Below are 14,951 nucleotides of genomic sequence, written 5' to 3' on the forward strand. Positions count from 1 at the left end.
GTGGGTGGGTCGCTCGCTTTCCAGCGCTTCGTAAGGAGGCGCTTGTCCACCACCATTCCCAGGTCTAAGAATCGGGACGACGCCTTGTCTTTAGGCGGTCTCCGAAACTGATGCAATATGTACTCCGTCCACTCATGGGTTTTAGCGCGTTCAGTGCATCTACAGAGCAGGCCGCCTATTGCACTCCAATAGGAGCCCAACCTGGGGCAGCTCCATAAGAGGTGGAGGATCCCGCATCTAGTTCCCCACACCTGGGGCAGGACGCATCGGCGCGATGGAAATACCTATTTATAAGCGCAGGCGTGAGGTAGGCCTAAATAAAAAAGGTAATAAAAAGTTGTATCTGGCGGAAGCGCAGGTTTCTGGGGATGCGCACTGGGCTTTTGAGTATCCTTTCCCATTCCTTATCAGACACCTGCCTTCCCATGTCCTGCTCCCATTTACGCCTGAGTGAGGTCAAGCTAGCCCCTGTGTGTATCCTCAACGACCCCGCGAACCAACATATCAAATGTCTGCCCCTCCCCATGACATGTAAGTATTGCATGGTTAGATGTTGTTCAGGTTCTGATGTCATGTCTCCCCACTTGGCTGTCATCTGTGCCACTATAGATCGGTGCAGCAGGAACCCCCCAGGGGGAAGCCTGTCTTCTGAAACCAGCATTTCGTACACCACTAACGTACCGTCCCAAAAGAGGTCCCCTAACGTCTGTATGTCCGCCTCTTTCCAATGATCCAGCATGGGCCGCGTGAGGACTCCTACGCCCCCCAGAAAAGCCTCCAACGGCACCGCAGGCACGTATGAAAGCACCCTTCAGGTAAGAAAGAGGGCCCTACGGAAGCATTTATACACTACTGCCAGCAGTAGTGGGGTGGGTCGCGCCGACGCTGCCAGTGGGTGGGAAATCCTGGTGACTTGCTCCAATGAGTATGGAGGCTCCGCTGTGGCAGTATCATCTCTACCCCTGTCCGCCAACCAGCGGGCGACCCATTGAAGCTGCGCTGCCAAGTATTAATGCTCGAAGCAGGGAGCGGCCAGCCCGCCACCGTCCATTGGCAGAAACAACTTCACGAGCACCAACCGGTGCCGGGACGCGCCCCAAATGAAGTCCCGCAACATTGCATTGAGCGGTGTAAAGAAGGAGGGTGGCACATAGAGAGGCAGATTGGCAAAGTAATACAGGAGCCTGGGAAGCATAATCATTTTGGCAAGGACACCCTACCCGTTGTGGTCAGTGGAAGGGAGGCCGAAAAGCGTACCTGTGATCGAAGTGCTGTCACCGCTTTACCCAGATTACCCTCTAATAAATTAGCTGGCTGTCTATAGACCTGGATCCCTAGATACCTGAAGGTATCAGCCCTCCACTGGACCCTCGTGTCACCCAGACAGTACCCCGGGTCTTCTATATCCGCATTGAAGGTATAAAGGCATGTCTTGCCTGCGTTTACTTTGAGCCCTGAGACAACCGCGAACTGCTGCAGCTAGTGGGACAGCCTCTCGGGTATGTGCGCCACATCTTTTACTAATACTAGCAGGTCGTCCGCATAAAGCGAGACCTGATGAGTCGCATCCCCAAGGGGAATCCCCGCTCCCAGCGTCTGACGCAGTGACGCCGCCAACGGTTCCAGCAACTGGGACAGCGGGCACCCCTGACGAGTGCCCCGGCCCACCACCAACGATTCCGAAATATATGGGCCCAGTCTCATCCGAACCACTGGGTTCGTGTATAAGACCTGAACCGCCTGCAGGAAACCCTCGCCCAGGTCAAAATACGAGAGCACCTCAGCCAGATACCTCCACTCCAGGCAGTCAAAGGCTTTTTCCAAATCAATTATCAGGCACCCTGCCCGGGGCCACTCCCTTGGTGCCTCCGTCGCCACCCGGAAGAACCTCTTGAGGTTCAGGGATGTGGACCTTGCTGGCACAAACCCGTTCTGATCGGGGTGCACTAGGTGGGAGACCACCGCCGCGAGCCGCCCCGCTTAGATTTTCACGAAGATTTTATAGTCCGTATTGAGCATAGCCAGTGGCCTGTAGGACCCTAAGGGAGTGTGGTCCCGGTCCGGTTTGTGCAATGAGCCCAGAAACGCTTCCCGCATGGACAGGGGAACGAACCTTCCTCCATGGCAGCGTTAAACAACCAAAGGAGTAGGGGTGCCAGAGTGTCCCTATTTTCCTCGTAGTATTCTGCGGGCAGGCCATCTGGGCAAGGGGTTTTCCCCGTCGCCATGTCCCCAATTGCATCTCCCACTTCCTCCAAAGTGAGCAGAGCGGTAAGTGCGCCCCTATAGACTTCAAAGGCCACAGGTAGGGCAAGAGCGTCCAGAAACACGTCTAGTGCGTGTCTGGGGCCAGTGCCGCGAGACTGGTATAATTGCTTGTAATGGTCGGTCAGGGCACGGTGTATCTCCCGCTGTGTGTATACCATCTCTCCCTCCGTAGTGCCCAGCGCTCCTATGGGGGTCCTACGCCCTTCGCTCTGCACCAAACAGGCCAGCAGCCGGCCCACTCTGTCCGCCCTAGCGTGTGTCCTGGCTGTGTGTGCCGCGTAGTTATGGCAACGCAACTGCTCCATAAGTTTCGTGTGTTCGGTGCGTAGATCGCTAAGCGCGCGAGAGTTTTCACCCGTCCCCTCACCCTTCCTTTCGGATCAGAGGAGGTCTAACTCTAGTCTCGTCAGGGTGGCCAATAAATGTTTACGTATGTTCCATGTAGCCCCCAGGCAGTGCCCACGGATAGCCGCTTTATGTGCCTCCCACTCCAACAGCGCTCAGCTCGCTGTCCCTTCATTGGCCTCAAAGTAGGCCAGAACGGCCGTGCCCAGTGAGGATCGAAACTCGGCATCTTCAAGTGCAGCAGGCTGCAGCCACCACGTGGGTACCGACGGGCGGTCCGCCTCCCAGCTGATCCTGAACCACTGGGGATTGTGATCCGAGTGCGTTCTCCCTAAATATTCTGTCTTAGCTAGAAGCGGGAGCAATGATTGGGTGCCTATTATCTGATCCAAGCGGACATGTAGGTCATGGACTGGGGAGTAGTAGGAATAAATTCTATCTGCGGGATGCTGCACGTGCCAGAGGTCACACACCCCCCCAGTGCACAAGCCACTCCTGAAACGCTTGCGCGGTAGATGCCACCGTCGCGGCCCTGAGGGAAGGGAAGAACATGTCTAAGTATGTGTCCAGAATCATGTTGAAGTCCCCTCTTATCAGCCAGGGGAGTCCAGCGAAGGGATGAAGAATGTGATTCAGACTCTCCAAGTAAGAAAGCTGCTCTATTTTCGGGCATAGAGGGAGCCCAATAGAATATCCTGGCCATTCAGTCTCCCCCGCGCCAGCGTGTACCTACCCTCAGGATCCACCAGCACGTCTGTACAGCTGAACGGGACACCCGCCCGTATCCAGATCAGAGTGCCGCGCGCATGAGCAGAGAAGGTTGTACCAAAGAGCTGCCCCCTCCAGCGCCTGTGCAGTTTTTCTATCTCAATCCGGGTCATGTGTGTTTTTTGGAGTAGGGCAATCCCCACCCCATCACGTTGTAGGTAGAAAAATATTGCATAACGACGAGAGGGGGTGTGCATACCGCGGATGTTCCAGGTCACTATGTTAGTGTGTGTGTCATGTGTCAGATCTAATCGCACGCGCGCTGGGTCTGGGGATCGCCCCGTGAAGGGTCTGGGAGCGCCAGTGGGGGAAGGAAGGCCAGTGTGCTGCATTGAAAACCTGTGAACGGGTATAAACAATATAACAAGGAGGGCGAGGCCCCAGTGGGGGATACATCCAAACTTTAACAAGATCCACCTCCGCATGGTGGAGTTAACTCAGCGTGTCTGCTGTTTGGGTGTGTGTGCCGCCAACAATCCTAATACTCTACACCCCTACCGCATATCGCCAGGGAGCGCGGAAGGTGCTTCCGGGTACCCAATGCCTACATCTGCGCCTGGCCAGCGTGGGCCACCTGCTAGGAAGCCCGCTAGGTAATTAAACTGTTGGGCGCGTTAGACTTAGCCCGAGAATCACTACCCCCGCCCAGCAGCCCACAATTCCCCCCCCCCCCCGGTCATGCAAGTATACGGGAAGGAATGCAAACCTAGCTTAACAGTTCACACAGCAGTGATATGAGTAAGGCTTTAAAATCAAGTGCCAGGTGAAGAGTGAGGTCCCATTGGCGTGGGCCACCAGACATATCACATAAGAAAGTCGGCTGTTTGTGGTGTTACTACGGGCATGATCGCATCATCAGAGAGTACAGTTGAAGGGGATGACGGGCTGCTCATGTCTGGCTCTCTGCATTTCTGGAAGGCCTGTCTGGTAGTGGTGGATTTGTTTTCAGAAATGTAGTGGCGCTCAACGAGTAGTGGATCTGTCTGGAGCAATATTTATTTGTGGTTGGTGCAAATGGCACAGTGAAAAACCCTAAACTCTGTGAAACAGGGATGGCAGGGATCCTTCCCTGTAGTAACTTGTGAGCAGAAAGCCAATACACACAACAAATCAATGTGATCTTAGTCGTCTTCAGCAAATGTTAAGAAAGTAGTAGTTCTCAATATATATATAAAAAATTAAATAAAAAGACACAAAAAAGAACACATCCGCGTTACTACTTTCTTAACATTTGCTGAAGACGACTAAGATCACATTGATTTGTTGTGTGCATTGGCTTTCTGCTCGCCTGTCTGGTAGTGCCCTGTGCTGTTCCCAAGTTCACAACTGCTTCGGGCGCTTCCTGCCGCTCAAGTCGTATTTTCTCTGGGCTGGGCTCAGCTTGGCCAGCACCCCGGCCACTCCGCGCGCCACGTTTCCTGCATCTTCTCGGCCTTTGTACCTGCCAGTCGCCGTCCCCCTCCACGTTCTCAGGTCTTGTGCCCTTCCATTGCCCTGTTTCCTCCAGCCAGTCCCAGGCATCCGACGGCGCATCAAAGAAGCGGGCCCCTTCCTTGGTGAGCACACAGAGGCGAGAGGGGAACAGCAAGGAGTATGGCAGTCCCAGTTGCCTCAGCTGTTTTTTCACCACCAGATATGTGCTCCTTCCTCTCTGCACTGTCGCCGTATAATCGGGAAAGAACATCACACGGCTATTCCCCACTGTCAGGTTGTCCAGCTTCCGTGTCTAGCGCACCACCACATCTCGATCTCACGATAATTAAGAAATCGGAAAAGAAATGGGCAAGGTCGGTCCAGGTCGAGGCTTCTGTGCTGGCACCCTATGCGCTCTTTCTACTGTGAAGTGTGGGGACAGCACCTCCGGGGGCAGGAGGTCCCGCAGCCAGGACTCAGTGTACCGCTCCGGGTCTCTCCCTTCCTCTCCTTCCGGATGCCCCACAACCCAGACATTGTTGCACGAGAGCGCCCTTCCGCATCTTCAATGCGGTCTTCCAGCACGTGGACCCTGTCCATGATGTCTTGCAGCGCCAATGCATGGCTGTGCACCACTGGCTGCAACTCCTGAAATGACTGGCGCTGTTCAGCGACTGAGTCCACCAGCTTGCGATGATCGGCATGGAGTAAAGTGAAGTCCGACGTCATTTTATCCATTCGGGCCTCTAGGGATACTTTGGTTTGTTCCAACGTGGTACCTATGCGCTCTACGGCTGCCAGCACAGAATCCATCTTGGCCACAAGAGCCACCGCCGGGCCCAGTTCGTCACCTTGCAGTCCGCGCATCAAGCCCAGTCCATCTGCCACCTGTTGCTTCTGCAGGGATTTATTTCTGAGCTTGCCCATCGCTAGCTGCTGCGCAGAAGGCATCCACGCCAGTCAAATGCCGCCCATCACACCAGGCCCCTCTAGCGTCGCAACTCGAGAACACACCAGCAACAACGAAAATGGCGCCAACTCCAACAACAAATGGGCGCCCTAGTCTCGCCGTGTCAGGTTACGGGTGTAGAACCTCGTCCCCGCAGTCACGGCCTGGAGAGAGCAAGTGTGGCCATCCAGTCGACCATGGTCAGCACCCAGCTCTGCAGTTTTTGCCAGCGTCACCATCCAGGCAAGGGGCAGTGTCCCTCCAGGCGGGGCATCAGTTTCTGCCTAGTCTCAGCCAGCGTCAGCTCCGTATGCGCCCCCAGCAAATGGTCAGACTCACACCACGGCCCACAGTAATGGCGCATTTGCGTAGCCCCAGGCGGCCCCTGCACGAACGCCGCCACACACTAATGGTCGCAGCTGCAGTGCCTCAACAGTCTCAGCAGCGGAGGCCCCAATAGCACAACCAGTGTAGGCCACCTGTTACACTCCCCCCGCAGGGTGCTGGATGTGCTCCAGGTGCAGGGTGACTGAGATGGCTCCCACACCACCTCCAAAATGGCGCCCGACATTCAGGATAACGGCCGGAGGATGAGAGGCTCAGTCTAATGGGGCTGCCCGGGCGTTGCAACTCGTGGGCATCCAGTCCACCACGGACGCCAACCAGCCCGGGAGACTGCGTAGGGCGCAGACGCCAGATCCCTGAAGGCCCACCAATCCCAGGGCAAACACCGCTAGTCGTGGCCGGTCCCCCTGTGTCCCCCAGCAGCTTCTCCTCTCAGGCTATGCCGGTGTGTCCCCCAGGGGCAGCCCCGTCCCACGCAGCAGTCTTAACTAATGTGGGCAGCACCGGCCGCAAGCACAGGTCCCTCTCCTCACCTCCAGTCCAATATCAGCACTGCCCACAAGGCGCCACGCTTCGTGGCGAGCGCGCAGGTCCCTGCACTCTCCCCTCGTCCCAAGTGCCGGCAATCACTGCACCGAGGCTTGCAAGTACCCTCCTCGCCCACTAGTCCGCCAAAGATGGCACCGGTCTCAGCACGTCCATGGGGTCTCCCCCGGCTCGCCCCAGGTCCCACTCCTCGCCGCCTGTTGGGGCTCTGCCGGCCGCCGCTCTAGCGGCACCAACGCTTGGGGGCGTCAGTGAAAGTGCATCAGGCCCGATTTCAGCGCCCAGCCTCGGGGAGTCGCCAGGCCTCAATCTGCGCCAGCCACTCAGGCTCCGCTCCTCACCTCTCTGCCTGCCCACTGCACCAACCCCTGCAGGCCTCCAGATCGTCCCTGGCCTCGAGGGGTCCCCGCTGCCTGCGTAGACACTCCGGGATCCTTGCACAGCGCAGGGCCCGAGCCCTAACCTGCCTCCAGCGGCCCCACTGCACATTCGCAGGCCGTGGGACCAACCGATACCTTCCAGGGCCCAGGGCGCGCTGTTCCTTCGCAGGCCTTGCTTCAGCCCCTGTCCACAGCTGCCTTACGGTGCTCGGCCGTCAGCAAGTCTCGGGCCGCAAATGTCCGCCCCCCCCCCCCACAGGGGCGTTTGCCTTGGCGCCTCACTGCCGCCATAGGCCCGCCTCCGCCTCTCGCTACAGAACCTACAGGCGGCGGCAGGCCTCAGGAGTCCACGATGCACAGCAGGTCTCCACAGCACACCTCCAAGTTAGTCTCGGTGGGATGCCGTACCTCACAGGGTGATACCAGGCAAGCCCACCAGCGCGCCCCTGGCCATCTCGTAGCTCTGTCACGGGCCCCAGCGGCAGCTGTTGCCATCTGCAGCAGTTCGCGCGCTTTCACCCCCTGGGCTGCACTGTCCGTCTCGGCCGCAGCTCTCTGCTCAGCGTTGCAGGTCTAGCGAGCTACCAGGCTTCATTGGCTCCTCGCCGTGTCCTGCACCAGTCCTGCTCAATAGGGGCACTGAGCACACCTCAGCAAGGAGAAACAGCAGGATAAGTAGGGGTGAACGGCCGGAGCATTAACAGCTCACGTCCGCCATGATTGCTGGCTGGCCACGCCCCCCCTTTGTAGCCCCAATTTTATAATACTATAAACAGAACTATCAGTCTCAGACTGCAAACATTAACTACTGAAGTATGCACCTGGAAAAATTAAGTGCTATGTTTCCTGAACAACCAGAATAAGAAGGCGGGCCGGCATCGGATAGGCCGCATGTATGGCGGTCGTGCGTGCCCTCAATGACAACACAGGGGCAGGCCTGTTGCGGGCAGCAGTGACGCAACAGGCATGCCTCTCCCAAGATTGGTCTCCATGTTGTTGGTGCGTGCCCCGGAAGACATTGTAATCCTTTCTGGGGCATGCATCACATTAAACGCAAGGCCAGTTAGAACCGGCCCAGTCTGGGTTAATTAGGAAGAATAAAAGTCTGGGGAGCGGCGGAGGCTACCTCTTTGCTCGCCACTCCCACAGCCTGCCCTTAAGGAAACCAGCCTCGCTAGGAGGCTGTATTTTAAATTTAAATTTTTCTTTTTCAGAACATAGCAGTGGCGGTTCGTCCATTGGGGGCCTGGGCCGTTGCCCCACTAGCCATGTCAAGCATTCGTTCAGCAGTCAAAAATAAAATTATGAGCGCAGTTCACACTCACATGACACAGTCTACACAATTCTACATACAAAAGCCCAACGACAGAATCATGAGTCGACGTCATCGCCGCGGAAGGGTGTTAGCCTGGGGGGCGGGCCTGCCGCAGTGTGAGTGGCAGCCAGCTGAGCAGAAGAAATAGCAGCGCGGCAGGCAGGGCAGCAGCAGTGTGCGCAATTTGGACAAGTAATTTTTATGACTTGCCCACGCTTGCGCACAGACGCAGTAGCCCCTTCCCTCCTCCTTCTCCCCTAGCACTGAGCAGGCAGGGACCAGGGTCCCCCGGGTCTCATAATGGGCAGTATTAGCCCTGCTCTTAGCCAATCCTGGCGCAGTGGCGCTGTTAATGCTGCGCTAGGATTGGCTGACTTAGCGTGCAGACTAAGTTTATGGTGGTGGTGCCGCCGCCGCCGGTGGTGGTGGTGCCGCCGCCGCGCGTGGGTGGTGGCTGTGCTCAGTGCTGCCGCACTAGGGCCAATCACATGTGGCCATTGGCAAGCCATGTAGTGGTGATTGGCCGCTGTGGGTACGTCACCGCACTTGGCGTGCCACAACAACAACTACAAGACCAGTCAGAGTCACGAGGAGAGCGAGTAGACCTCGTGACTCAGACCTCATGACTCGTCGTGCCAGACTGTCTTCTTGTGTCTATCGAGTGAATCTCTTCCTCATAAGTTAAAACTTAAGTTTTTTAGTCAGTGACTGATGTCTGACTCGCTGTGTACAGTTACAATACGTGTGTGGGTGGCTCGTGGCTGGCATCAGTACTGGGTTCAGTGACTGACTGGGTGTGGTATGTATATACTTACTTGTATATTTATCTGATGTAGCTTTAAGGAATTTGTTATGTTAAAACATTCTTAGATTCCCAGTGGCATTCTAAGTCTGAGATTCTTTATGTCATTTACAAAGCTGGAAGACTAGAAGGAAGTTGTGGGCTATCTTACTCTTGGAATAAATGCTTTATTTTATCTTCTACCTGACTAGATACTTCTTTTATTATATATGAGCCTACTACATATTTTGTCGACTTTTTTTTAAAAATGTTTGTTTTGCTCATATATATATTTCTCAGGAGAAAAGATTTTTTATGGAAATGATATAGTCCCACTGACCAACGAGCTATTATATTTTGATAACTGGACTTTTCTCATCTTCATATTCCGACTACGCTATTGTGAGTATGTAATTTTGGACATTTTGGCTTGTTAGTTTTGAAAAACCGTAACGGCCAACTCACCGTTAGCGCTTGCTGACTTTCATCTGCGCATTCATTCTGTGCACGAGTCTTCTTCTTCCCGTGCTGCTGCCTGCCTTTTGGATTCGGAACTGCGACGCTGACTACGAGCGTCATTTCTCATCACGCTGAGTTTCAAGCGTGTGACGTCATCACGTTTTGGCGGCCATTTTGTTAAGTTGGGAAGGCTTACATTTGTTTCAATAAGAGTTAAGGCGACTTGTATTCATTTTAAACGGTGCACTGTCGTTTTTTCGATATTAATAGTGCAGTTATTAACATTACAGCGGATCGTTGGAAGCATCGAACATATGACACATAATTTGGTAAATATATGTGTTACTTTGGTGATATTTTTGAAACTCTTTTGAATTATGTTGGTTTCTTTTTCTTCTTTTTAATTCCAACATTGACATTTTAACTGAACAAAGAAATGGATGATTCAAATAATAGTATTTTGGCACCTCCTTGTTTTCTGAAAGTACCTGGCAAACCTCAAACACCTTGACATAAGTGGCTTAGAGTATTTACTAACTATCGGGAAGCAATTGATGCTTTGGAGTATTCTGCGTCTAGAGAGAGAGCGATTTTGTTTAATCATTTGGGTGGTGCTGGGCAACAACTTTTTGACAGTCTACCTGTTATTCAGAACACTACTTCAAATGAGTCTTGGAATGTATACATAGAAGCACTAGCTTGTTTAGGAAAACAGTAGAAGGATGAACCATCCATTATGGTTGAGCGTCATGTTTTTTTCAAAAGGAAACAATCGTCTTAAGAGTCTATTGAGGATTATCTTGCGACTCTGTGTTCTTGCAGCTAAATGTGACTTTGGAAATTATTTGGAAACGGCTCTTCGTGATCAACTGGTGTTTAACTGTTTCAATAAGAAAATTCAAGAACGGATTTTGACGTGTAAAAATCCCAGCCTAGATGAAGTTATGATTATTGCTAAAAGTATTGAGTGTTCTCTCAATTCCTAAAATTTTTTTGGCTGAATCATCTAGCAGTTGTTCAAATACCAAGGTTTCAAGTAATAGTGTTATGTGTGTATCTAGTGATAGCACTAATGAGGTTGATGTAAATGTGGTAAGCACTCGTCCTAAAGACAAAAGAATGGTTGAGAACAAATCTAATTTTTTTTGTTACAGGTGTGAGTCGAGGTATCATCTTGGTAATAATCCAAAATCTCCTGCTCAAGGTAAATAGTGCACTAACTGCAAAAAAATTGGTCATTTTTTTACTATGTGCAGAGTACCAAAAAGTAAAGGGAAAGTTAACCTTGTTTACACTGAAGAAGAAATCTGTGATGCGGTAAATGTTGCTTCTTTGTCCGTTCACATTAATTCTCTGGATGGAAACAAAGTTAAGGGACCTAATTGCAGTGTGTTGATTGATACAAAGTCTCTTGATGTTATGGCGGATTCAGGTTCGCCGATTACTATCTTGGATCTGAAAACCTTTAATAACTTGTGATCTGATGTTCAATTGCTTCCTACTGATGTTAATCCCAAAACATTTGGGGAGTATGACATCATTATGAGGGGTTATTTTCCAGATACTATAGATTTTAAAGGAAGAATGATCGACATTAAGATTTATGTAGCATTGAATGGGAGAAACATTTTGGGCTGGCGCGATCATGCTGCTTTGGGAATTATGCTTAAACCTGGTGTAATAAATAGGATTGTCCACAGCTCCTTGTTTGAAGAAGTATAGATTTATTCTTCTAGAAGTTCACCCACAAATATTGTGTGCTCTCAGCTCGAAGTCTACTCAGCAGCTGCAGTCACTGAGAGACCCACGAGCCCAGAACACACACATGTATTCAAAGATATACAATAACACGAGCCCAACATGGCTCAACACGAGCCAGTAATAAACACGAGCTCACGAGCTCTAAGTACCAATACATCTACTACATCAGTGATCACCTTCCCCTTATCAGAAAATACCAAAAACAAAAAGAAAAAGAACAAGAAAAACAAAAAAAACAAAAAAATACCCCCCTTAATATCTAACAAAATTATCAAATCTAACAGGGGCTTTTAAAACCCTACCACTTCTAATCAAAGAGGTAGAAGTAGAAGGTTGAATGGAAGAAGCAGAATGCGGGATGGAGAAATTTGAGACATCAGAGACAGCAGAGTTCACATTACGCCCACCAGAATTAGGTAACCAGTGAGTCCAGCCACAGTTATGTTCGACCCCACTGACCTTATGCCTATTAACTACCAACGCTTGACTTTCAGACATCTTTACCAGTTGTCTAACATTTCACCAACCCTTCTCACCCAAGAAAACAGCCCCTTTGCTTGTTTTGATCACTTGGACAGGTTTAGAAAAAACAGAATTCCCTTTCGAAACCCTAAATGGTTTTTTAATCATCACCCAATCCCCAACCACCAAACCTTGAGTCATCGGGGACCTTTTTCCATCAAAATTATTTTTCATAACCTCTTGTTTTTGTCTAACCACTTCCATTACTTTTCCAACATCACTCTTCACCCCTTTATCTGAACATTTATTGTCCAACCAAGAAGGAAATAGAGATGAATGAACCTTCCTGCCCCTAAGTAACTGAAATGGAGTAACACCAGTAGTGCAATGTGGGGACGTGTTATAATTCCAAACTTTCTCCTCAATAAAAGTTCCTACCTCCAAACCTGAAGCCACAGCCGTTTGAATACCCTCCTTCATTATCTTATTACCCCGCTCCACCAAACCATTCGAAGCCGGGGAATAGAGCGCCACCCTAAGATGTTTAACATCCTGAAACTTTAAAAAGGAACACATTTTCTCTGAAACAAAATGGGTTCCATAGTCCTTCACCAAAAGTTTTGGAGACCCCTCCAACCTGAAAAGTTTCTTCACAAACAAGATTGTGTTATCCGAATTAGGAGCGTCCACAAATTTAAAATATATCCATTTAGAGAAATAATCTACCGCCAAAATCAGGAACTTCATACTATCTGGCAAAATACTGTAAGGCCCGGAGAAATCCAAACCAACTTTCTCCCAAGCCGCATCAGGGAACACAGTGGGATGTAACGGAATACCAGGCAACTTCCAGTGCTTGTCCGACAACAAACACTCTTCACAATTATCCACAACAGATCTCACTTGTGCATCCAAGCCAGGCCACCAGTAATGTGACTTAATCCTCAAGCATGTCATAGAAACACCCAGGTGACCCACATGAGCCAACCTGATAATCTCCATTCTTAACTCAGAAGGCGGGACAACCTTGTCCCCGCGTAGCAGAACATTAGCATTTACCGAAGTTCTTCTGCCACCTGAGACATAGACCTCAAATCACCCGACAGATTTCTCCCATCCGGCCAACTCCCAGCTGCAAATTCCAAAGCCTTGGACAATGTCACATCCTTTTTACTTGCATTCAGCCAAGCATCTTCCGAAATTGATAGCTTAAGGTCATCAGAAACATCCACCCAGGTTACACACTCCACATCATCATCCAACAAATCATCAATTTCATCCTTCTCCAAAGACATCCTAGATAGACAATCCACCCTGAAATTTCTTCCTCCAGGAATATGTCTCAACTCAATTGTACTCCTGAAGTTTTGACACAAGTCTAGTCAACGTAGGAGACAAATTATTACTCCCAGACACTTTACTAAAAATGAAAGAGAGGGGTTTATAATCTGACAACATAATAAACCTTCTGCCCCATACATACATTTTAAATTTCTGTGCTGCCCTCACACAAGCCAAGGCCTCCCTCTCTATAGTGCTATAACGTTTTTCATATTCCTTCAAGGACCTTGAAGCAAAAGCCACTGTCTTCTCCACTCCATGTACCTCCTGACTTAACACCGCACCTAAACCACTCATACTTGCATCCACCGCAATCGTAGAGACACAATCATCATGAAATGCATGTAAAGGGTGAGCAGCTATAATCAAATCTTTCACCTTTTCAAAAACTCTTTCTAAAACATTAGACCATACAAATCTTTGACCCTTTTTTAACAACATCCTGAGAGGTTCCACCACTTGTGCATAATTATTTACAAACCTGGCGTAATATTCCGCCAGCCCCAAAAAAGAGCGCAGAGAATCTTTGTCCACAGGAGCTTTGGCATCTTTCAATGCTTTGATTATGGAAAATTTTGGTTTAATACCAACCTGGGAAACAGTGTGTCCAAGATACTCAATTTCCTGAACTCCAAATTTACACTTATCTTCCCTGATTGTCATTCCACGCTCCCTCAACAAAGAAAGAACTTTTCTTAATAACACATTGTGCTCATCAAGACTATCAGCAAAAATTAGAATATGATCCAGAAAAGCTTGAACCCCCTTCAAATCTTTAAAATTAGTATCCATCAGCCTCTGGAACACACTGGCCGCTGATGCCAAACCGAAGGGGAGTCTCAAAAATTTGAACGCCCCAAACGGAGTGACAAAAGTGGTCAATTCTTGAGATTCTTTGTTCAACGGGACCTGATGGTATGCAGATTTTAGGTCTATTAAAAAGAACCATTTTGCACCTCCCAAATTTGCCAATAATTCCTGAATCTTAGGCAGAGGATGACAATCCACCTTGATGTTCTTGTTTAAGCCCCTGAGGTCCGCACACAACCTAATCTCGTTATTCTTTTTCGTGCGACGTCAATCGGGGCAACCCATTGAGATGATTCTGTAGGCTGAATGAATCTTTTGTTCAACTAAATCATCTAACATTTTTTTCAATTCAGATCTTACACTTAGAGGAACGTTACGAACTTGTGAACTATGGGTGAAGCATTTGGAAGAAGTCTGATTTTATGTTCTACTCCTTTCACTAAACCCACCTTATTGCTAAAAACTTCTTTAAATTCTTTAACTAGATCTCCCCGATCTAACATCATTTCCTCAACATTACAAACAGGGACATCTCTAACTCTAATTGGGTTTTTATCCCCTGGAACTAAATATAGTCCCATTCTGGCAAGATCCTTCCACCCAACAATGGTTTTACCTTTTATCGCCACATATATCTTAGTAGATATGGATCTTTCCAAAACTTCCACAGAACCCACAAAGAACCCCAACATATCAATATCCTTTTCCCCAAAGGCTTTAGGGTTCACATCAGATTCAGAAAGTTTGACATAATTTCCTCACTTTTCAAAGAAAGTAGAATCTCGTGAATCGTGATGGGTGATCCCGAATCTGCCATCACCTGTAGTTCCACACCATGAATAACTGCTGCACATAAAGGACCTTTGATTTCCTCTTCATCCAAGTTCAGGGATAAAAGTAGATTGTCCATAGATTCAGAACAATCACTCCAATCTACATTGTTATTTTAACACTTTTCTTTTGAAATCTACATACTTTTTGAAAATGACCTACTCTTTTACAAACAGA

This window comes from Lissotriton vulgaris, chromosome 5 (genome assembly GCF_964263255.1).
Source record: "Lissotriton vulgaris chromosome 5, aLisVul1.2, whole genome shotgun sequence".
Taxonomy (NCBI): Eukaryota; Metazoa; Chordata; class Amphibia; order Caudata; family Salamandridae; genus Lissotriton; species Lissotriton vulgaris.